Below are 25777 nucleotides of genomic sequence, written 5' to 3' on the forward strand. Positions count from 1 at the left end.
TTCCCACCTATACATAAGAACATACAATATTTGGTTTTCCATTCCATCTCAGAGGCCTTCAAGCCGCCAGGCCTGGCTCCTACTCTATCAACTGCTCTCTGTCTCCAAAAGACTGTCCTTGCTAATGTCACCAAGGACCTCTATGAGCCAAATTTAGGACTTTTCAGCCTTCATTTGACTCCCAGTCCCTTCAATATTGGAGGCTGTTGACTACCCCCTTCATTTGGAATCTCTCTGTCCCTTCTTTCATGTCCTCACACTCTCTCTGACTAGTCCTCCCTCAAGCTTCTCACAAGGAATGGCTTCCCTTTTCTTCATACTGCACACTACTGCAGGGTAAGTTAATCTAGCTCTTTGCAGGGAGCTGTGGACAGAGCTTGGACACACAGGCTGGGGCGTCTACACATGCATGCAAGCTCTCAACACACAGGAAGGAACTGGAGGTGGGAAAATAACTCTCAGGCTGGTCATGATCTCTCAAACCAGAATTCCTTTCATGCCAGCTGCCTATGGAGCCTCTAGTCAGTCATTGTGATGGTCATGAGTGACCTCACTGAGTGCTGACTGTGAGCCAGGCTGAGTGATGCACTTTACGTGGATTATCACCCTCTGTGGAGTCCCACACTCCTGTGACTCAGGTGCTGTTACTTCCCTTCAAGGCATCAAGAAGTTAAGGGACTACCCAAGGCCACTGTAGCTAGTAAGTGGGGAAAGTGGGATTCACACCCAGGAGTCTTGCTCCAGAGCCTGGGCCTAAAACCACTCAATATCTTCAAACAAACCTCCTGCTCCTCTGTCAGCCCTTTGTATGTCAGAAGTGCCATTACTCACGCCCTCAGAAAAGCCAGGGTCCTGGGAGGAGGGGTCCTCACCTCTCAGACAGGGTCATCACCTCTTACCTCTTTCTCCAACCCACATTCAGCCATCACTAAACCAGGCAAAACCCCATATCAGTAACTTTCAAATCCATTCCTGTTAGGGAATGAATGTTTGTGTCCCCCCTCCATTCCTGTGTTGAAGCTCTAACACTCACTGTGATGGTATTTCGTGATGGGGCCTTTGGAAGGTGATTAGGTTTAGATGAGGTCATGAAGCTGGGGTCCTCACAATGGGATTAGTGCCCTTATAAGAAGAGACTCCAGGGCTTCCTCTCCACCACATGAGGACAGAGTGAGAAGATGGCTGTCTGCAACTGCCCTAAGGGCCATCACAAGAACTCAACCATGCAGGTCTTGATCTCAGACTTCCAGCCTCCAGAACTGTGAGAAATAAACGTCTGTTGCTTAAGGCCCCCAGCCTATGGTATTTTGTTATAGCAGCCTGAACTAAGACTGCCCAGTCCCCACCCTCAGGATCCACACCACCACTTCCTTAGTTTGGGCCTCCGTCAGATCATGCCAGGACTCTTTCCAGAGCTTCCTGTTAGGGACGGAATCACGTTCTTCCCAGAAATTCATATGCTGGTGTCCTGACTTGTCAGAACCTCAGAATGTGTTCTTATTTGGAAATAGGGTCATTGCAGATGTAATGAATTAGGATGACGTCATAGTGGAGCAGGATAGGCCTCTAATCCAAGATGACTGCTGTCCTTATAAAAAGGGGAAATGCCATGTGAAGATTATGGATTTCTGCTGCCACAAGCCAAGTAACTACCAGAAGCCAGGAGAGAGGGCTGGAGCAAGGGAGCCTGGCCCTGACGACACCTTGATCTCAGACTTCGGGCTTCCATAATTGTGAGATGATCAGTTTCTGTTGTTCTAAGCCACCCAGTTTTCAGCACAGATGGTACCTGACTTACGATATTTCACTTAATGATTTTTCAACTTTACGATGTTGCAAAAGCAATGCGCACTCAGTAGAAATCAGACTTCAGATATTATATTTTGATCTTTTCCCAGGCCAGCCATATGCAGTGCCATACTCTTTCACGGTGCTGCAGCCCAGCTCCCAGTCAGCCACATGGTCATGAGGGTGAACAGTTGTTGCCCTGCAGCCTGGTCCTGACTTTATTATAATTCTTAAAACCCACTGTTATGGATTGAATTCCCAACTACCCCAGCCCCAACAAATTAATATGTTGAAACCCTAATCCCTAATGTGACTGTATTTGGAGACAGGGCCTGTAAGGGGTAATTAGGGTTAAATGAGGTCATAAGGGTGGGGCCCTAATGGAATAGGACTGGTGTGCTTTTTTTTTTTTTTCAAGATGTAGTTTCACTCTTCTTGCCCAGGCTGGAGTGCAGTGGCATGATCTTGGCTCACTGCAACTTCTGCCTCCTGGATTCAAGTGATTCTCATGCCTCAGCCTCCCGAATAGCTGGGATTACAGGTGTGTGCCACCACTCCCGGCTAATTTTGTAATTTTAGTAGAGACGGGGTTTTGCCGTGTTGGTCAGGCTGGTCTCAAACTCCTGACCTCAAGTGATCCACCCGCCTCGTCCTCTCAATGTGTTGGGATTACAGGCACGAGCCACCATGCCCAACCAGGACTGGTGTTCTTATAAGAAGAGAGAGACATCAGGAATGGGTGTGTACAGAGAAAAGGACACAGCAAGATGGTGGCGATTTGCAAGCCAAGGAGAGAAACCTCAGGAGAAACCAACCCGCCAGCACCTTGATCTTAGACTTCCAGTCTCCAAAATTGGGAGAAAATAAACGTTTGTTGTTTAAGACCCCAATCTGACATTTTGTAATGGCAGCCCTAGCAGACGAATACACCCACTGTACCATCTCTTTACCCCAGTAGACTATGAAACCCTTGGGGACAGGCACCATTTCTTCATCCCTCTGTATTTCAATGCTTAGCATAGTGTCTGGTACCTGGAAGATGGCCAAAAAATACTATCTGAAGGAATGGTCAATGAGCATGTGTGACTCTTACATGACAATATAATGCTGGTCAAATGCCGGATCAGAACCTTGAGATGGCTCCCACGGAGTCATTAACATGCTCTAATTCACTAATTGAGGTAGCAATTGATCTGGGGCTGGAGTCAGGAAGGGATAGGTTACAGTGAAGTGTCAAATAGAACCTGTTCACTGAGTTCCCTTGGCCCAGTGCTTGATGACAGGATGTCAAACATTTTTATTCCCAAAAAGGTGGCTTCCTTAATCCTGTACATGAATTGGTGGCAGTGAGATGAACTAAGCGACCTCCGGCCTTCCCTCCTACTAAGTAAGTTCAGGTTTGAAGATGCTCCATCCCTGCCATTTCTGAACTCCTCTGGGTCTGGGTTTTAGGAAAAGCCACAGGATTTGCCCCCACAACCCCTGGGACAGTGGGAGAGAGTTGGGAAAAAATCTCTGTAGCTCTTCCTTGAGATGGGGGATGGACAGCGAGCAGGCTCTCTATCCCCCAAAGCCACACATCCTCCAAGTCTCACTCTGGACTGGGTTCACATCACTCTACAGAGGATTTATTGAGCATCTCCTGAATGTAAGGGCATGTGTCAGATGAGAGTGAGGGCCAGGATGCATAGAAATAAATGGAACCATAGCCTCAGGGAGTTGGGTGTGGGTGCCAGGGGCAGAAAGCTGGCCCTAGACACTGAAGGTGAAAGCTTTCAAATCACACCAGATATTCTATTTCTTAGCTAGAATGACTTTATAAGGTGTTTATTATTTGGTTACTCCATGGTACTGTTCATACAAGAGAAGTGGCATAAATGCTTGATTCTTTCCCTTTAATTACCAGGATCTAAGACAACGCATTGCTTCTCTGTCACCCTCCAAAAAAGACAAATTGGTTTGTGGGTTTTATTTTTTTAGTATTATTATTAACTCATGGGTTAAGCATTTGATAGATTTCAGTCCATCATAATTATTATCCTCATTGAAGCTCACATTGTCCCATTTTGGCTACTGGGAGCCTCTTCAAGTTGACTCCTGGGTCCTTTTGACATAACCTTTGTGGCTTAAGAAGTTCCTCTCTGTCTGGTATGATAAGATATTCCAGATTCCTCTCACAATATTTCTCTAAAAGCCTGGTTTATTTTTCATAGGAAATGGTATTTCAGTGCTATAATTTTTGTCCTAGGAATGCTCACCGCATTTGGGTGGTCATTATGCCCAGATGTTTTTGGTCGACAGAACTAGAAAATAGAAATAAAATATATAAATATTTTAAGATAAAATACCTCAACAGTTCATACAGGGTTTTCCAATTCAAATTCAATATTAGAATTTGGGGTTTTGTTGTTTTTTGAGACAGAATCTCACCCTGTCACCCAACCTGGAATGCACTGGCATGAACACAGCTCACTGCAGCCTCGACCTCCTGGGCCCAAGCAATCCTCTAACACTCAGCCTCCCGAGTAGCTAGGACCACAGGTGTGCACCACCATACCCTGCTTTTTTTTTTTTTTTTTAAGATACAGGGTCTCACTCTGTTGCCCAGGCTGGTGTCAAACTCCGGGCCTCAGACAATCCTCCCACCTCAGCCTCCCAAGGTGCAGAGATTACAGACATGAGCCACTACACCTGGCCCAATATTATATTACAGAGTTTTTATTTAACATCTACTATATTACATCTGTATCTTCTTTCTTCCATGCCAAGAATTCTGGTTATCAATACACAGAGGATCAACTGATTAGAAACCTCATAAACACTCATTTGCTTTTTTCCACATTGTACACACAACAGTATCAGAGTAGTCATACTAATACTATCACCACCAATATGATTATTGAAAATGTTTTAAAATATTTTTGATAAGCTCTTTCATTCTCCTTGTGCCCCCACTATTTTGGGGGATTGTACCATAATTACACAATCAGATCATATAACCATTACATTCTACAAGTATCTATATGTTAACATTCACCACCAGTCTTTACGCTGGTGTCTCTCTATTCTTTCTGGTTGTCTGAAGCTCCTCTAGTAGATTCCACAGGAAGGGGCAATGGAAACAATGTTCCCTGAGTTCCCACATGTTGGTAACAGTTTGTCTCTGCTTTTGTACTTAAAAGTCACCTTTGCTGGATATAAAATCCTTGATTTACACTTTCTTTCACTGAAGATCTTAAGTATGTTACTCCATTTTCTTCTGGCATGAAGTATTACTGCCTAAAAGTATGATAATAATCCAATTTTCTTTCACTTCTAACATAAGGATTTTTTTGCCTAGACGACCAGAGAATTTTTATTTTTCTTCAAAGCCTAGTAATTTTCCTAGAGTATTGTGTGGAAAACACAAACTGTTTTTCCTCTGCTCTCATGCCACATCTAATAAAGAATACATCTATGACCAAATGTCTGTGGGTTTTTCCAGAACACCAAACAAGCAATCAATTCTGCAGCAGACGCCAGCTGGGTGTCCACTAATTCAATTCTGACACTATCTACCTTGATACAGCATCAGATAACACAGGTTGAGCACTCAGTACGCAAAGACTGCTCCCCACTTTTGATGCCAATCACAAGCCCTAGGTTGTTTTACCTGTGCTTCTGACCAACTGACTATAAATTGAGGTTCCCATGAACCCGTCCTTGGGTTTGATTAATTTTCTTTTTTCTATATTTTTTCTTTTTCCTATATTTTTTCTTTTTCCATAAGTTATTGGGGTATGGATGGTGTTTGGTTGCATGAGTAAGTTATTTAGTGGGGATTTCTGAGATTTTGGTGCACCCATCATCCCAGCAGTATACACTGCACCCTATTTGTAATCTTTTACACTCTCCCCCTTCCCCCCAAGCCGCCAAAGTCCATTGTATCATTCTTATGCGTTTGTATCCTCATAGCTTGGCTCCCACATGTCAGTGAGAACAAACGATGTTTGGGTTTCCATTCCTGAGTTACTTCACTTAGAATAATAGTCTCCAATCTCATCTAGGTTGCTGTGAATGCCATTAATTCATTCCTTTTTATGGCTTAGTATTCCGTTTTATATATACATAGTTTCTCACAGTTTCTTTATCCACTCATTGATCGATGGGCATTTGAGTTGGTTCCATGATTTTGCAATTGCAAATTGTGCTGCTATAAACATGCATCTGCAAGTATCTTTTTCATATAATGACTTCTTTTCCTCCAGTAGTGGGATTGCTGGATCAAATGGTAGTTCTACTTTTAGTTCTTTAAGGACTCCCCACACTGTTTTCCATAGTGGTTGTACTAGTTTACATTCCCACCAGCAGTAGAGAAGTGTTCCCTGATCACCGCATCCACACCAGCATCTACTGTTTTTTGATTTTTTGATTATGACCATTCTTGCAGGACTAAGGTGGTAATGCATTGCAATTTGATTTGCTTTTCCCTGATTGTTGGTGATGTTGAGCATTTTTTCATATGTTTGTTGGGCATTTGTATACCTTCTTTTGAGAATTTATTCATGTTCTTAGGCCACTTTTTCATGGGATTGTTTGCTTTTTTCTTGATTATTTGTTTGAGTTCATTGTACATTCTGGATATTAGTCCTTTGTCAGATGTATAGATTGTGAAGATTTTCTCCCACTCTGTGGGTTGTCTGTTTACTCTGCTGACTGTTCCTTTGCTGTGCAAAGGCTCTTTAGTTTAATTAAGTCCTAGCAATTTATCTTTGTTTTTATTGCATTTGCTTTTGGGTTCTTGGTCATGAAATCCTCACCTAAGCCAATGTCTATAAGGGTTTGTCCGATGTTATCTTCTAGAATTTTTATAGTTTCAAGTCTTAGATTTAAATCCTTAATCCATCTTGAGTTGATTTTTGTATAAGGTGAGAGATGAAGATCGAGTTTCATCCTCCTACATGCGGCTTGCCAATTATCCTAGCACAATTCGTTGAAAAGGGTGTCCTTTCCCCACGTTATGTTTTTGTTTGCTTTGTTGAAGATCAGTTGGCTGTAAGTATCTGGGTTTATTTCTGGGTTCTCTATTCTGTTCCATTGGCCTATGTGCCTATTTTTATACCAGCACCATGCTGTTTTGGTGACTATGGCCTTATAGCATAGTTTGAAATCAGGTAGTGTGATGCCTCCAGATATGTTCTTTTTGCTTAGTCTTGCTTTGGCTATGTGGGCTCTTTTTTGGTTCCATATTCTAAAACAATTTTTTTAACTGTGAAGAATGATGGTGGTATTTTTAGGGGAATTGCATTGAATTTGTAGATTGCTTTTGGCAGTATGGTCATTTTCACAATATTAATTCTGCCCATCCATGAGCATGGGATGTGTTTCCATCTGTTTGTGTCATCTATGATTTCTTTCAGCAGCGTTTTTTAGCTTTCCTTGTAGAGGTCTTTCACCTCCTTTGTTAATATTCCTAAGTTTTTTTTTATTTTGTTTTGTTTGTTTGTTTGTTTGTTTTGCAGCTATGTAAAAGGGGTTGAGTTCTTGATTTGTCATATGTGGCTTTTGTTACATTGAGGGAAGTCCCTTCTATGCCAATTTTGCTGAGTTTTAATTGTAAAGTGATGCTGGATTTTGTTGAATGTTTTTTCTGCATCTATTGAGATAATCGTGTGATTTTTGTTTTTAATTCTGTTCATGTGCTATACCACATTTATTGACCTTTTGTGCAGGTATATCTTTCTGGCATGCTTTTTTTGTTTGTAGTAATATTATTCTCCCCCTTATTCTCTTTTTTCTTACAATACTTTGGGGTTGTTTGTTTGTTTGCTTTTTGAGACAGTCTCACTGTGTCACCCAGGCTGGAGTGCAGTGGCACAATCATGTCTCACCACAGACTTGACCTCCCAGACTCAGGTGATCCTCCCACCTCAGCCTCCTGAGTAGCTGGGACTACAGGCACCCACCACCATGCACAGATAGTTTTTGTGTTTTTAGTAGAGACAGGGTTTTGCCATGTTGCCCAGGCTGATCTCAAACTGCTGTGCTCAAGAGATCCACTTGCCTCGGCCTCCCAAAGTGCTGGGATTACAGGCATAAGCCACCACACCCAGCCTATAATACTTTTGAATAAGATTTGACCTCAGTATTTCTTATTTATTTTTATGTGAAATTAGTTTTCCTGAACTTTCAGAAAAAGCAATAGTCAAGGTATTTTTTATGACATCAGTCTCTTCTGTTGTGTCTACATAGTGTTAAAAATATAGTGGCTTGCTTGCTTAGATTTCCTAGTTCTGTTTCCTTTGCTCCATTTTTACCTAGATCAGCTCTTTACTTCATCTTTATTTTTCCTGTTCCGAGCAGTTTTTATTCCAATCCCAGCCTTAATCCTGTCTAGTTATAATCTTCATATTCCTATGTTAGAGTTGTTATAAGAGATCACTTTGGAATTTTATAAGTAGTATTTTTAGCATTTATTGACAGAATTATGTGATCTTTGTCTTTAAAGTATCCTTCATTTATGTTGACAGATTTCCTACTTTTAAACTGTGTGCACTGAGAATGTTTGCATATATATATATATATATAGAGAGAGAGAGAGAGAGAGAGAGAGAAAGAGAGTCTCACTCTGTCACCTAGGCTGGGCACTGCAACCTCTGCCTCCCAGGCTCAAGAGATTTTCATTTTCAGCCTCAGCCTCCCAAATAGCTGGGATTACAGGCACGCACCACCACCCCTGGCTAATTTTCATATTTTTAGTAGAGATGGGGGTCTCACTATGTTGGCCAGGCTGGTCTCAAACTCCTGACCTCAAATGATCCACCTGCCTCCAACTCCCGAAGTGCTGGGATTACAGGCATGAGCCACCACACCCAGCCACATCTATATTCTTAAGTGAAATTGTTCTATAATTTTTTAGGCCATTTTATGGACTTTAGGTCTATAATGTTTTGGGAACTTACTCATCAGATTTTGTTATTAAGGTCATGTTTGCTTTATAAAGTGGCTAGCAATGTTTTTCAACCATCTGGAATAATTAGAATAACAAAGTTTCCATTTTGTTAAAATTTGATAAGGACTCAACAGTTCTTCTATCTCCTGGGCCCACACTAGACTACAGTTCTCAGCTTTGCTTGTTGTTAGGGTACCATGTGACTGAGTTCTGGCTAATGGAACAGGGTAGAAGCAGATCCTTTCCAGACCTGGGGCATAGGAACCTTCGATTTTCCATCCTCTTTGCATCTTCTTTTGCAATGACCTTGGAACCATCTGTTAAAGATAGTAGATATCCATCAACCAATGAGTGGATAAAGAAAATGTGAGACACCTATATATAAACACACACACACCATGGAATATTACTCTGCCATAAAAAAGAATGAAATAATGGTATTTGCAGCAACCTGGATGGAGCTTGAGACCATTATTCTAAGTGAAATAACTCAGGAAAGGAAAACCAAATGTCATGTGTTCTCACTTATAAGTGGGAGCTAAGCTCTGAGGATGCAAAGGCATAAGAATGATAATGGACTTTGGGGACTTGCGGGGGAAGGGTGGGAGGGGGGTGAGGAATAAAAGACTACACATTGGGTACAGTGTACACTGTTTGTATGATGGGTGCACCAAAATCTGAGAAATCACTAAAGAATTAATCCATGTAACCAAAAACCACCTGTTCCCCAAAAATGATTGAAATAAAGTAAACTAATAAAAAAATAAAGATAGTAGACACATAAGATGGGAGTAACATGGAATCTTGAAATACCATTGGGAGATTGTCACCTAACAATGAGAAACATTGTTTTGGTCTTTATGTGAGTAGAAGGTAAACTTCTATTGTGCTAAGCCCCTGAGATATAAGGAGGGAAGTTACAGAAGTTAATATTACCTTATTAATAGTATAGAGAGCTGTAAAATCATCCAGAGTTGATACATTTCTAAGTCATGGATTTTCTAACAGTTTAATTGAGATATAATTCATATGCCATACAATTCACCTATTTAAAATGTACTGTGCAATTGATGGCAGTGGGCACCTCAGATGGCTGGGCCAGCTGCTATCACACTTGCTGTAGCGGGCATGAGCCATGGGGTTGCACCTCCATGGAGCCAGTGGGAGCCAAAAACAAGTGGGGGCCCTGCTCCTTCTGAGTTGCGGTGGGAATTCTCCAGGTGCCACTGCAGCCACCCAAACTGTAGCTGCAGACTCAGGCATCACTCTACTCTTGGGAACCCGGGAAGGACTCACTTCCCTTGCAGGCTCAGAAGTGCCTGCTCCCACTGCCTGGCTTCTCCCTGCTGTTGGCACCCACTCCAATCTTGGAGAAAATTCTGGCAGAGCCGGGGCACCATGAACAGCAGACAAATTCCTGGGCAGAAGGGGGCGGATTCCCAGTGAGGCCCCACCTTCAGGCCAGGGAGGGTCTGAAAGCTGGGGGCTGGGTTGCCGGTCCCACGGACTGGAGTCAGAACTTGTGGTGCCTTTTCCAGGCCCGCCTATGGCTGCCCATGGACCAATCAGCATATACTTCCTCCCCTCTGAGGCCCATAAAAGCCCCAGGCTTAGCCAGAGCTGAGCATGAGACGGGGCAACCAGCTGCAAAGAGGGGCAATCTACTCCAGGGTCTCCTCTCTGCTAGCGGCTCAGCATTCTCATCAGGGCACCCTCATCAGGATACCCTGGCTGCAGAAAGCAGCTATCCTCTGTGGGGCTTCTGTGAGCTGTTCCATTGCTCAATAAAGCTCCTCTTCACCTTGCTCATCCTCCACTTGTCTGCATATCTCATTCTTCCTGGTCACAGGACAAGAACTTGAGACCCACTGAATGGTGGGGCTAAAAGAGCTGTAACCAACAGGGCTGAAACTGTAACACCAACAGGGCAGGCCCCTTGCCTGCCATGTTGTGGGTGAAGAGGAGAGAAGAGCTGCCACCCTAAAAGAGCTGTAACACCAACAGGGTTGAAACTGTAACACAAACAGGGTGGGCCCCTTGCCCACCATGTTGTAGGCGAAGAGGAGAGAAGAGCTGCTGCCCTTTAGGGAGCCCAGACCTGGGAGCTCCCTAGCCAGAGCTGGGTATCCCTCTGTGGGGTCCTGCAGTGCCTGGCGTCTCCAAGTTTCCAGGTGACACTGCATTCCCCAATGCCAGCCAGGGAAGCTGCTTGCAGTGCGCCTGCCCCAGCCTCAGTGTCACAGAAAGACGGCACCTGAAGCTGCCTGCCCCGCGGCAGCAGCCAGTGTCCAACTGTGCACAGTGACCAGACTCCACGCTCGCTCACATACTCCTCACCACTCCACACCTGATTCGCCCTTGGCAGGCATGGGATCCAGGCGGATAGCATGAGTGCAGTGTGCCAGGCCAAGTGAGCCCGAGCAAAACTTGGGCAAAAGCACCACTGGCCACAGAGGTTTCCAGCCAGAAAAGTGACACCCCAAATATCCCACAACACAATGGTTTTTAGTATATTCATATATATATAACCGTCATCAAAGTAAATTAAAACATTTTCATCACCTCAAAAAGCAGCTCCATATCCTTTAGCTGTCACCCCCCTAACTTTCCTATCCCCACCCACAGTCGCAAGCAATCATGAATCTACCTTCTGTCTCCATAAACTCTTATGCTACACATTTCATATGAATCTAAACACATAGTTCTGTGGTCTTTTGCAATTGGCTTATTTCATTTAGCATAATGTTCTAAAGCAAGCTTGTCTGACCCATGGCTAAAAGGTTGCATGTGGCCCAGGATGGCTTTAAATGTGGCCCAACACATATTCCTAAACTTTCTTAAATTCTTTTTTTTTTTGAGATGGAATTTCGCTCTTGTTACCCAGGCTAGAGTCCAATGGTGCGATCTTGGCTCACTGCAATCTCTGCCTCCTGGGTTCAAGTGATTCTCCTGCCTCAGCCTCCCGAGTAGCTGGGATTACAGTTATGCGCCACCACGCCCAGCTAATTTTGTATATTTAGTAGAGACAGGATTTCTCCATGTTGGTTAGGCTGGTCTTGAACTCCTGATCTCAGGTGATCTGCCTGTCTCAGCCTCCCAAAGTGCTGGGATTACAGGCATGAGCCACCGTGCCCGGCCAACTTTCTTAAATTTTTTAGCTCATCAGCTATTACTAATGTTAGTGTATTTTATGTGTGGCCCAAGACAATTCTTTTTCCAATGTGGCCCAGGGAAGCCAAAAGTTTGGACACCCCTGTTTTAAAGGTTCATCCAGTGCTGTAGTATGTATTAGAATTTCAGTACCTTTTATGGCCAAATAACATTCCACTGTATGGACATAACACAACTTATTTATCCATTTGTTCATTGATGAACATTTGGGTTGTTTCTGGTTTTTGACCACCATGAATAATGTTGCCATAAACATTTGTGTACAAATTTTTCTGTGAACATATGTTTTCATTTCTCTTAGGCATATACCTAGGAATAAAATTGCTGTGTCATATGGAAACTCTATATTTAATCATTTGAGTAACTGCCAGACTGTTTTTCAGAGTGGCTGCACTATTTTACATTCCCAACTGCAATGTATAAAGGTTCCAATTTCTCCATATTCTCACCAATGCTTGCTATAATCTGGCTTTTTTTTTTTTTTTTTTTGAGACAGGGTCTCACTCTGTCACCCAGGTGGTACAGTGGTGTAATCATGGCTCATAGCAGCCTCAACCTCCCAGTCTCCAACAATCCTCCCATCTCAGTCTTCTGAGTAGCTGGGACTACAGGCATGCACCACCACACTGGGCTAACTTTTATTTTTGTAGAGACAGGGTCTCACTATATTGCCTTGCTGGTCTCGAATTCCTGGGCACAGGCCATTTGCCCACCTCAGCCTCCAGAAGTGCTGGGATTACAGGCATGAGCCATAGTGCCCAGCTATCTGGCTTTTTCATTCTAGCCATCCTAGTGGATGTGAAGTAGCATTTCATCGTAGTTTTAATTTGCATTTCTCTGATGATGTTGACAATTTGGCGATTTGTTTATCTTCCTTGGGGAAATATCTTTTCAGGTTCTTTGCCCAATTTTTAATTGAGTTATTTGTCTTTTTATTATTGAGTTGTACTGAGTCATAGACTTTTAATCACATTTTAATCTTGCATATGGTTACAGACCTATTTGAGATATTTTTAAAATTAGTTTTGATAACATAATCTTCTAGAAAATGATTCACTCCTCTAGTTTTTTCAAATCTACTGCCATAGAGTTGCACATTATACTCACCTATAATTCTTTTCATCTCTTCAATATCTGTGGTTATATCATATCTCTTCTTCCTAATATTGTATATTTTAGCTTCTTTTCTACTCTCTCAATCTTATCCGGGCTTGTTTGGGGGTGAACTCTTTATCTTTTATAAAAGATAAAGTTTGGTTTTATTAAATTTTTTCACCAATTTTTCTTTTCTATTTATTTCAATGTTTATCTTTTAGAAATTCCCTATAGTGTCTTGTCTATTTTATTCCTTTTATTATTATTCTTTTCTTCAGATACATCAAATAGGAGCTTAATATTGTTCATCAGTGTTAATCATCAGTGTTTCTTTATCTTAGGTTGAATAGTTTTTTTTTTTTTTTGAGACAAGAGTCTTGCTCTGTCTCCCAGGCTGGAGTGCAGTGGTGCGATCTCAGCTCACTGCAGCCTCTGCCTCCCAGGTTCCAGCAATTCTCCTGCCTCAGCCTTCTGGGTAGCTGGGATTACAGGCGCACACCACCATGCCTGGCTAATTTTTATATTTTTAGTAGAGAGGGGGTTTCACCATGTTGGCCAGGCTGGTCTCGAACTCCTGATCTCAGGTGATCTGCTGGCCTCAGCCTCCCAAAGTGCTGGGATTACAGGCGTGAGCCACTGTGCCTGGCCAGGTTGAATACTTAATTAACTTTGTTTAAAGTCTTCTTTTTTTTTTTTTTTTTTTAAAGAGATGAGGTTCTTGCTATGTTGCCAAGGCTGATCTTGAAGTCCTGAGCTCAAGCAATCTCTCACCTCAGTTGCACCAAAATACTGGGATTACAGGCATGAGCCTGGTTTAAGTCTTTTATTCTAAATAAAAAAAATCTTTATGTCTATATATTTTCTTTAGTGAAGAGTTTTAAATGCATCCTGTAAGTTTTATATAATTTGTTCTCCTTTTGTTCATAATTTTAAATTTCACATTTTATGAACTCTAAAAATACAGAGGTTATTTAATAGTGTTTATTCATGCCTATAATCCCAGCACTTTGGGAGGCTGAGGTAGGAGAATCACTTGAGGCCAGGACTTCATGAACAGCCTGGACAACAGAGCTAGGCTTGTCCCTTTTAAAAAAAAGATGTATATAGGCCGGGCACGGTGGCTCACACCTGTAATCCCAGCACTTTGGGAGGCTGAGGCCGGCGGATTGCCTGAGGTTAGGAGTTCGAGACCAGCCTGGCCAACATGGTGAAACCCTGTCTTTACTAAAAATACAAAAATTAGTGGGGCGTGGTGGCAGGAGCCTGTAATCCCAGGTACTTGGGAGGCTGAGGCAGAAGAATAGCTTGAACCTGGGAGGCAGAGGTTGCTGTGAGTGGAGATTGCACCATTGCACCCCAACCTGGGTGACAAGAGCGAGACTTCGTCTCAAAAAAAAAAAAAAAGATGCATATATATATATGTGTATATATATATATATAAAATCTTGTTATTTTAATTATTCAACCCCAATTTCCTTGTCTATTTTTTTTGTCTACTGAATTGTCGAATTCTGAAATTTATGTTTAGATCACTCACTATGATTGTAGTTTTCCTTTTTCTTTTTTTTCCAGTTTGCAAGTTCTGTTTGTAGCTTTAAAATATGTTATTGTGCTTACTTAACTGCTGCATAGTTTGGCACATGCAGGCTTATGGCTGTTTTGTGTTCTTCACGAAGAAGGAGTTTTTCTAGAAATGGGTATTGGATTTGATCTTTTTGTTTGTTTGTTTGTTGTTTTTGTTTTGAGACAGAGTCTCACTCTGTCACCCAGGCTGGAGTGCAATGGTGCAATCTCAGCTCACTGCAACCTCCGCCTCCTGGGTTCAAGCGATTCTCATTCCTCAGCCTCCTGAGTAGCTGGGATTACAGGCGCACCACCATGCCCAGCTAATTTTTGTATTGTTAGTAGAGACGGGTTTCACCATGTTAGCCAGGCTGGTCTTGAACTACTGGCTTCCAGTGATCCACCCACCTCGGCCTCCCAAAGTGTTGGGATTATAGGTGTGAGCCACCATGCCCAGCTGGATTTGATCTATGGATACGCTATAACTAAATCTCCTAATACTGAACCATCAGGACTGAGGGCTACACTGATTTTGTTAATTTGTGTGTAACCTTTATTTTCTACTTATATTCTGAGATAATTCTTTTTTATTCCTGAAACATCATAAAACAGAGATGTTTATGTTAAAATACTTATCAATATATATCTAGTTGTAGATTTCCTTCTTTAAATTTTGTTGAATACAGAGTGAATCCTGATTCTACACATTCACCCCATCCCCTTTCCTTTGACAAGTCTAAAAGTATAGAAAAAGGACCCCAAATAGCCAATCCAATCCTGGCAAAGAGGAATAAAGTTGGAGGGCTGACACTTCCTAATGTCAAAACTTACTACAAAGCTACAGTAATCAAAACCATTTGGTACTGGCCTAAGGACAGACATACAGACCAACTGAATAAAGTACAGAGCCCGGAAATAAAACTTATTTATGGCCAATGAGTTTCCAAAAGGGTGTCAAGGATGTTTGTTCATCCAGCGCCTGACAATCCACAGCCATGGCTGGGCCAGGGGCAGCTTTCCACTGGCGTGGGTGCCTCGTCCAGAGCTGGGGCCTTTGGCTTGGCTTCCTATCGGGTACATGACACCCAATTCCCAGATGCCTCTGGGAAGGAGCTCGTTGACAAGGCCAACAAGTACCACTTCTTACACAGTCTGGCCCTGTTAGGGGTACCCTCTTGCAGAAAGCCCCTTTGGGCCAGGTTACTGCTAGCCTCCAGAATGACCTTATTCTTCACCAGCTTTTACTACCAGGCTTGGGGTGGAGACCCCAGCATCCAGACTTTGGCCCCTGTGGGAGGGAGCCTGCTACTCTTGGGCTGGCTTGCTTTGGCTCTTTGAGTTCCCTTTTGTTTAATTACTGGGTTTTGGGGGCAATTTTTTGAGAGTTGGAGCAGAAAAAGGATTAAAAGGGAAAGGCAAATAACAAACAAACAAAACAAAATGGTGCCAAGAACATTCAAAGGAAAAAGGACAGTCTTTTAAATAAATGGTGAGAAAACTGGATATCCACATGCAAAGAACAATTACTTTACCCCATATACAAAAACTGGATATACACAAAACTCAAAATGGATCAAAAACCTAAATGTAAGAGCTAAAACTATAAAACTCTTAGAAGAAAACACAGGGGAAAATCTTCCTGACATTGGATTTGGTGATGGTTTCTGGGATATGACATCAAAAGTACAGGTGACAAAAAAAATAGATAAATTGGACTTCATCAAAATTTAAAACTTTTGTGTATCAAAGGACACTATCAAGCAAATGAAAAGACAACCTGCAGAATGGGAGAAAATATTTGCCAATCATATATCTCAGCGGTCTCCAACCTTTTTGGCACCAGGGACCAGTTTCATGGAAGATAATTTTTCCATGAATGGGGGTGGGAATGGAAGGGGATGGTTTCGGGATGGAAGGGGATGGTTTCGGAATGAAACAGGCATTAGAGTCTCATAAGGAGCATGCAGCCTAGTTCCCTTGAATGCACAGTTCACAATAGGGTTTGCATTCCTATGAGAATCAAATGCCACCACTGATCTGACAGGAGGCAGAGCTCAGGTGGAAATGCTTGCTCCTCACCCGCTGCTCACCTCCTGCTGTGCAGCCTGGTTCCTAATAGGCCATGGACCAGTACCCGTCCGTAGCCTGGGGGTTGGAGACTCCTGATATATCTGATAAGTGATTGATATCTAGAATATATAAAGCACTCCTACAATAAAAAAAAAAAAGCAATCTGGTTCAAAAATGGATAAAAGACTTAAATTGACCTTCTTTTTTTTTTTTTTTTTTTTGAGACAGGGTCTTGCTCTGTTGCCCAGGCTGGAGTGCAGTTGTGGGATCATGCCACTGTGCTCACTGCTCACTGCAGCCTTGACCTCCCCAGGCTCAAGTGATCCTCCTACCTCAGCCTCCCCAGTAGCTGGGATGACAGGCATTGCCACCACACCCAGCTAATTTTTTTTGTATTTTTAGTAGAGACAGGGTTTTGCCATTTGTCCAGCTGGTTTCAAACTCCTAGGTTCAAATGATTTGCTCACCTCAGCCTCTCAAAGTGCTGGGATTATAGGTGTGAACCACCATGGCTGGCCCCAAATTAACTTTTCTTCAAAGAAGATATACAAATGGCCAATAAGCACATGAAAAGATGCTCAACATCACAAGTCCTTAGAGAAATGCAAATCAAAACTAGGACATACCACTTCACACCCATTAGGTTGGATGTTGTATCAGGGTTCTCTAGAGAAACAGAACCAATGTCATATAGAGAGATATACAATAAAGGAGATCTATTACAGGAATCGGTTAATGTCATTATGGAGGCCAGCAAGTCCCCAGTCTGCCATCTGCAAGCTGAACAACCAGAAAGCTGGTGATGTAATTCAGTCTGAGTCTGAAGGCCTGAGAAGCAGGGAGCTAATGTTGTAAGTCCTGCTCCAAGTCTAAAAGGCCAAGAGATAGGAGCACCGATGTCCAGGTGCAGAAAAAGAAGACGTCTCAGCTCAAGCAGGAAAAATGAATTTGCCCTCCCTCTGCTTTTTTTCTTTTATTTTTAATTGTATTTATTTTATCTATTTATTTATTTATTTATTTTTGACACAAAGTCTTGCTCTGTCACCCAGGCCAGAGTGCAGTGGTGTGATCTTGGCTCACTGCAACCACGCCTGGCTAATTTTTGTATTTTTAGTAGAGACAGGGTTTCTGGCCATGTTGGCCAGGCTGGTCTCAAACTCCTGACCTCAAGCGATCTGCCCACCTCAGCCTCCGAAAGTGCTGGGACTACAGGTGTGCACCACCACACCTGGCTAATTTTTGTATTTTTAGTAGAGACAGGGTTTTGCCATGTTGGCCAGGCTGGTCTTAAGCTCCTGACCTCACATGATCTGCCTGCCTCAGCCTCCCAAAGTGCTGGGATTACAGGCGTGAGCCACCACACCTGGCCTCCTCTGCCTTTTTGTTTTATTCAGGCACTCAAAGAATTGGATGATGCCTGCCCACGCTGGGGAAGGAGATCTTCTTTACTCAGTCTACCGATTCAAATGCTAATCTCTTCTGCAACACACTCACAGACACACTCAGAAATAATGTTTTACCAGCTATCTGGGCAGCCCTCAGCCCAGTCAGGTTGACACATGAAATTACCTATCACAGCTACTGTCCGAAAAAAAAAAAAAAGGAAAATAACAGGTGTTGGCAAGGGTGTGGAGAAACTGGAATTCTTAGGCATTGTGGGTACAAATGTAAAACAGTGCAACCACTATGGAAAACAGCTCAGCAGTTCTTCAAAAAGCTAAATGTAGAATTACCATATGACCAGCAACTCCACTTCTAGATGTATACTCCCAAAAAGAATCAAAAGCAGAAACTCAAACAGATATTTGTAAATCAACATTCATGGCAACATTGTTCATAATGGCCAAAATGTAGAAATAACCCAAATGTCCATCAATAGATAAATGGACAAACATAATGTGGTATATGCATACAATGGATTTTTTTGTTTGTTTGTTTTTGAGACAAGGTCTTGCTCTGTCGCCCAGGCAGGAATGCAATGGTGCAATCTCGGCTCACTACAACCTCCACCTCCCAGGTTCAAGTGATCCTCCCACCTCAGCCTTCCGAGTAGCTAGGACTATAGGCATATGCCACCACGCCTGCTAATTTTTGTATTTTTTGTAGAGATGGGGTCCCCTATGTTGCCCAGGCCAGTCTCAAACTCCTGGACTCAAGCGACCTGCTTCTGCCTCTGAAAGTGCTGAGATTACAGGTGTCAGCCACCAACCCAGCCAGAAATATTCCTCAGCCATAAAAAGTAACGAAATTCTGACACATGCTATAACATGGGTGAATCTTGAAATCACTATGCTAAGTGAAATAAGCCAGGCATAAAAGGACAAATATTGTGTGATTCCATTCTTGTGTGGAGCCTAGAAGAGGCAAATTCATAGAGACAGAAAATAGAATAGAGGTTACAAGGACTGAGGGAGGGGGAAGTGGGGATGTATGGCTGAATGGGTGCAGAGTTTCTGTTTAGGATGAAGAAAACGTTCTGGAAATGTATAGGGGCAATGGTTGCACTACATGGTGAATATATTTAATGGCACTGGACTGTACACTTAAAAATGGTTAAAATGGGGCTGGGCACAGTGACTCATGCCTATAATCCCAGCACTTTGGGAGGCCAAAGGGGGCAGATCACCTGAGGTCGGGACTTCAAGACCAGCCTGGCCAACATGGAGAAACCCCATCTCTACTAAAAATACAAAATTAGCCAGGTGTGGTGGCACACGCCTGTAATCCCAGCTACTCGGGAGGCTGAGGCAGGAGAATTGCTTGAACCCGGGAGGCAGAGGTTGCGGTGAGCCGAGATCACGCCATTGCACTGTAGCCTGGGCAACAAGAGCAAAACTCTCAAAAAAAAATGGTTACAATGGTAAATTTTATGTTATGTATTAATATATTTAGCACAATAAAAAAAATTCACCAAAAAGTAGAGAAAGCCACTGAGAATAACATACATTTCCATCTATGGATATCCCTAATGAACAAATATTCACATTTGAACATTTTTGTTTCTGATTTTTAAAGAAAATAAATAAAGCTGTACAAAGTCGAATATCATTTGATCCAAAGGTGCATTTCCTTTTCCCTTTACAGTCTCATGAATTTGATATATCTCTTTCCAGTTTTTATTTTTTACTTTTCTTCTTATAGACATCCATAAGCAATATATTATTATTTTTGAGACAGGGTCTCCCCTCTGTCACCTAGGCTGGAGTACAATAGTGCAATCACTGCTCACTGCAGCCTCGACTTCCTGGGCTCAGAAGATCCTCCCACCTCAACCTCCCAAGAACGTGGGACTACAGGAGCACCCCACCACGGCCAGATAGTTTTTTTATTATTATTTTTTGTAGAGACAGGGTCTCCCATTGCCCAGGCTGGGCTTAAACTCCTGGGCTCAAGCAATCCACCTGCCTCAGCCTCCCAAAGTGCTGGGATTACAGGCATGGGCCACCGCGCCCAGCCCTACGTATCACTATGCAACTAGCTTTTCTCCTCAGCATTGTGTTCTTGAGCATGGATACATGGAACTTTAGTTCCTTCATTTAAAGTGCTGTATAATATTCCACGCAGGAACATACCACAGTCCTCCCATTTTTCACTATTATAAACAGCGCAGCAACAGACACCCTCGTGACCGTCTCTTAGAGCACCTATGTGACTGTCTCTAGGGCTCATCTGCGGGCAGTGAGTGGGCCACAGGCAGTTGAGTTTCTAATCCCCCAAGCCCAGGGCCTGGGTGCCTCCTCCCTTTACCCAGGAAACTCATAGATACCATGTTTCTCTATAAGCATTGAAGACATTGGGAAGGACTGCCACAGGAGTTGCACATTGTTAATTTTACTGAGTTCTTTTACTTTTTAAAATCAAGAGTTTACGGCCGGGTGCGGTGGCTCACGCCTGTAATCCCAGCACTTTAGGAGGCCAAGGCGGGCAAATCACGAGGTCAGGAGTTCGAGACCAGCCTGGCCAATATGGTGAAACCTCATCTCTACCAAAAATACAAAAATTATCTGGGTGTGGTGGTGTGCGCCTGTAGTCCCAGCTACTCAGGAGGCTGAGGCAGAAGGATCACTTGAACCCACGAGGTGGAGACTGCAGTGAGCAGAGATCACATCACTGCACTCCAGCCTGAGTGACAGAGCGAGATTCTGTCTCAAGAAAAAGAAAAAAAATCAAGAGTTTACTTCTTTAATAACTTCTATTTATTCCTCTGTTTCCTTTACTCTGGGGTGGCGGGGCTGTTGGTAGAGGCAGGGCATGGCAGGCACTCGGGTGAGACACCCGTGACCCTTGTCCTTGTGTGTTCTCAGTGATGCTCTGTCCGTAACCTTTTCCTTTGCATTCTTTGCACATTTCTCCGTCTGGCCCTTTGATATCTTGCATTTGATTTTTACATTTTCAGATCTGCTATTCATTGCGTTCAATGCAAATTGAAGTCAGTTACTGTATTTTTGGTTTATCACTGTCTCCTACCACGGATTGTCCTTATCTAATAGAAGTATTCTCTGTACCCTACATAGAGCCTGAAGTACACATATTCTGTCTTTGCCAATACAATGTAGAACTGAGGAAGGGTATACTCTGAGTTGTGTGTCCAGTCAACAAACATTTATTGAGCACCTACTATGTGTCTTGGGAGGTGCAGGAGCTACAGTGATCGTAAGACGCAATCCTCGCCCTCTTGTTCTCCTTTCCCTGTAGCTACACCCTTTCCCATGGGCCCAGTTTTCCTCCTGGTGGCTCCTCTAATGGAGAGTTATTTCCACACGGCATTGGATGCATGGGTTGCCCTGGCTCCCACGCAGGCCCCTCAAACCCTGGCAGAACCCTCCTCACAGAGCCAGGGCAGGGATATTGGGGCATGTGGTGCCAGCCGGGTCCTGGCCAGGGTAACATTCTCCACAGGCCCGTTCCCCTCCGGGTGTGAATCCTTCTGATCCCCCAGGCACCGTGGACCAGGAGCCTCTGGGTGTCTCTGCTGCTCTGTGGTGGAACCTGTGTCCTGCTCTCACTGCCCACTCTCTATCCAGGTGGCTCCTCTCATGGGAGTTGGTTTCTGAGACCCACTTTTGCTGCCAGCAAGGCCCAGATGATGCTGAGGGGCCCTCCACCGACTTGCCCAGAGGTTCCCCAGTGGAGCCCTTGTCAGCCTCAGGAGGGCAGCTAAGGCCAGTCATAAAAACCTCCTTCAGGGGGCCGAGCCCCCGGCAGCTCCTTGCTGATGGTGTTGGTCTGGGCCCCTGCTAGAAGCTGCTCCAAGAACTGCCTCAAGCGCAGGCTTAGCTTCTCAAGTTGATGTGGATATTTTCTATTTGTGTGATTTCTCTGGGTTTTTCCACTGGATATTGGGGCTGGGGGCAGCCCTGGCATGCTGACTTTGGCAGATGGAGGAGAAGACACAGGAGCAGCGAGAGGAAGGGACAGCGCAGCCACCAGCGAGGTGACAGGTGGCATCAAAGGGCACCCGTACACCTGGTACAGCCACTCCCTGAGCCATTACACCTGTAAAGCCTTAGACGCCCCTTCTGGAGAGGAGAAGGCAGAGGTCAGAGAGGGACAAAAGTTTGGCCACAGCCTATAAGGAGTCCAACATGCTGAGCCTGGCCCTCTGGGGCTCACACATGGGATCCAGTGAGCCCACTGAGTCCTGGGGGCCCAGACAGCGCAGGGGCCACAGCTCCAGGCCATTTCCATTCCCTGGGTTGGCACCTGCTTAGTGAGCACCCCTTATGTCCCAGGCACCACAACCTCATCTCTCGGGAGACAGCAGAGCAGAAAGCAGATCACTATCCCACCCCTCAGTGGGGGAGACTGACCATACAAAAACGAATCAGTCAAATGGATACCCTCAGTGATTGCAGTTTATTATCATGACCTGTTACTATATAGCCTGTTCAGTGCAAGGGCAAGTGCTGGGGGAGGGGTGGGTGCTGAGCCCTCGCAGGGGCTAAGAACTTTCCATGCATGATCCCATGTCCTCCTCACAGAGACCCGGCCAAGTGGGGATCATCCTCTTGCTTTTGCAGATGAAGAACCTGCCCTCCAGAGCCCTAGTACTCCCACTTCTCATTCTGGCATCTAAGTCATGGCCACCCTCCCCAGCCTCAGTCCAGGCCCCTCTGCAGCTGTCTAAAGACCGAGGCCTCCCTCTGGTGGCCACATGATGCCCAGGTGGAGGCACTACTGGGGGACTTCACCTCAGATCCTATTGGTGGGGGAAGGAGGCAGCACTGGCCCTGATCCTACTCAGCTACTCAGATGCAGGCAGAGTGGTTCAAATCCTGGTTCTTCCATTTATTCCACTAACTGTATGACTTGAATAAGTCAGCTGATCTCTAAGCCCCTATGTCCTTACCTGCCAAATGCAAATCATAAAGGCCCTGCCTTTTTGCTGTGATGACTAAATGGGATGAAGAATGAAATGTGCTAAGCAAATGCCTGGTACATAGTGACCGAATGAGAGCCGATAACAGTAACCTTGGTTGCTACTCCTATTGTTAGTATCCGGCCTCAGTTTCCCAGCCTATGAAATGGGAATGGGAAAGTCTCATCTATCCGAACTTCACAAAATGATCACTCTTTTAGTCAATAATTATTTATTGAGCACCGACTACAATCAGGACCTATAGTATTTTAGGCTCCCTCACCTTGTGGTCTGCTCTTTTGGGGTAGGGGGTGGAAAGCAGACTCCTGCTGCCACCCAGGCAGGTGCCCAGGCTCTAGGGAGTGGAGAGGGTGGAGTCGCTGAGTGCTGGCTGCCAAGTAGTGGGTCAGCTGCGCCACCTAGCGACCACATGTCCCCATGTCAGCTCTGCTCATTTTCTTGCTGGGAACATTTGTGCCTTCTGCCTGGGCTTTAGGACTGCAAATCAGGCTCCCTCCAAGGGGTCACGAGCTGTGGAAAGCCAGGACCTTGTGCCAGCGCTTGTGGCCCCATAATATTTCCAGGTGCTTCTCAGGCCCCAGGAAGGTGGCAGCCAAGGCAAGAGCTTGGAAGGAGTCAGGCTCTGAGGTTGCTGGCAGGGCCTCTTGGACTGCAACTTACTAAGCTAGTCTGGCCTTTATCTTTCCTCTCCTGCAAAATGGGTGATCATAAAAGAAGTCCCTCCACACACCGAATTGAAATGAGCCTCAGAGGAGATGGGAAGGCGGGGGGGGGGGGGACGTGAAAGTGTTGGGAGCTGGATCTTCCTGTGAGAGGACAGATGGAACCGTGTGAGCTATGAATGAACCGAGTCAGCCCTGGCGACCTGCTGACTAGAGCAGGGACCCAGGACTGAGGCTAGAGTGGTGGATAGGACCTCAAATTCCAGGCTGGATGAGGTCAACAAGAGATTGTGGACAGAAAAGACAGATGAGGCCCTCAGATGCTAAGAGGTTGGGAAAGCAAAATCAACAACTGAGACTTATAAGAGGGGGCCTCAGAAGTAAGAGAAAAACTAGGCAAGGTTGGTCTCTTGGAGGAAAAACAAGAAGGCATTTCAAGGAGGAGAGAATGATCAACTGGCCACATGTGGCAGACAAGCCCACGGGGACATAGGACCTCGCAATGCAGGGGTCACTGGTGATGTTGATGAGAGCAATTTGGGGCAAGTGGGACAAGAGTCTAATTAGGGAGGTCCAAGAATGATGGGAGAAGAGGAGCCAGAAACAGAGAGGACAGACACTCTTTCAAAGCAGTTGCTATGAAGGGAAAGAGAGACAGGGCAGGGGCCGGACAGGAGAAATCATCAGGAGGGCTTTGCTTGTCTGTATCCTTGTTTAAGATGGGAATACTAAGAGCTTATTTATATGCTCATGAGAATGGTCCAGCTGGCTCTTTGAGAAGATCTTTAAAATCTATAAACCCCTAGCCAGGCTAATTAGGGAAAAGAGAAAAAAAGACAAATTGTCAATATCCAGGAATAAGAGAGATGAAATCACTACAGATTCTAGAATAATAAGGGAGTGTTATGAACAACTTTATGTCAATAAGTTTGACAGCTTAGATGAAATTATCAAACTCCTTGAAGGAAAAAACTACCAAAGCTCTCAAGAAGAAATAAGTAGTCTTATATCCATTAAAGAAATTAGATTTATAGTTTAAAATCTTCCTACAAAGAAGATTTTCCAGGTAGCTTCACTAGTGAATTTTATCAAACTTTTAAAGAAGAAATACCACCAATTCTACAAACTCTTCCAGAAAATTGAAAAGGAACAGTTCCCAGCTAATTCTATGAAGCCAGCATGACTCTGATACCGAAATGTGACAAAGATTTTACAAGAAAACAATCCTCCTAAACAAAGGTGCAAAAATCCTAAACAAAATTTCAACAAACCAAATCCAACAATATATTAAAAGGGTACTATATCATCACTGAATGGGGCTTATTCCAGGAATGCAAGGTTAATTCAGCATGTGAAAATGAATGAAATTCACCATATTCGCAAATTCTAAAATATGCAGAAAAGGCATTTGACAAAATCCAACATCTAGTCCCAACAAAAATGTTCAGTAAACTAGAAATACAAGAGAACTTAGTCAACCTGGATAAAGAATGTCCATGAAAAACCTACATCTAACATTATACTTAATGATAAAAGACTGAACACTTCCCCCTAAGATCAGGACCAAGTCAAGGATGTCTGCTCTGACATTTGCTATGCAACATTGACCAAAATGTAGTGAGAAATCCAGAAGTAAACCTACAGATATATGGACAATTGTTTTTCAACAAAGGTGCCAAGGCAATTCAGTGGAAATTCATCCCTGCTTTCAACAGGTGGTGCTGGAGCAATTGGATATGCATGTACAAAACAGATTAACTTTGATGCGTACTTTGTAGCATATTAGAAAATTAACTCAAAATGAATCCTTGACTTAAATGTAAGAGCGTTACATAATTGTAACGTAACTTAAAACTTCTAAAAGAAAATGTAGGAGAAAACCTTTGTGACCTTGGTTTAGGCAAACATTTCTTAGCTATGACACCAAAAGCATCACGCATGAAAGAAAACATTGATAAGTTGGAGTTCATCAAGTTAAAAACTCCTGCTTTTTGGAAAACACCATTAAGAGACTGAAAAGACACACCACAGACGGCACGGTGGCTCATGCCTGTAATCCCAGCACTTTAGGAGGCTAAGGTGGGAAGATCCTGAGCCCAGGAGTTCAAGGGCAGCCGG

General features: G+C 43.8%; 1 long non-coding RNA gene and 1 pseudogene across 1 annotated transcript; both read left to right on the forward strand.

The window, feature by feature from the left end:
- The first annotated feature begins 639 nt into the window (after positions 1-639).
- Positions 640-2639, forward strand: LOC129525092 (uncharacterized). Its single transcript, XR_008669167.2, has 3 exons — positions 640-700; positions 1512-1733; positions 2464-2639. It is a non-coding gene; the product is annotated as an uncharacterized lncRNA (long non-coding RNA).
- Positions 2640-15543: 12904 nt separating this feature from the next.
- LOC101128159 (transmembrane protein 256-like) lies at positions 15544-15886 on the forward strand (annotated as a pseudogene).
- Positions 15887-25777: the final 9891 nt, after the last annotated feature.

This window comes from Gorilla gorilla, chromosome 8 (assembly GCF_029281585.2).
Source record: "Gorilla gorilla gorilla isolate KB3781 chromosome 8, NHGRI_mGorGor1-v2.1_pri, whole genome shotgun sequence".
NCBI classification, from domain to species: Eukaryota; Metazoa; Chordata; class Mammalia; order Primates; family Hominidae; genus Gorilla; species Gorilla gorilla.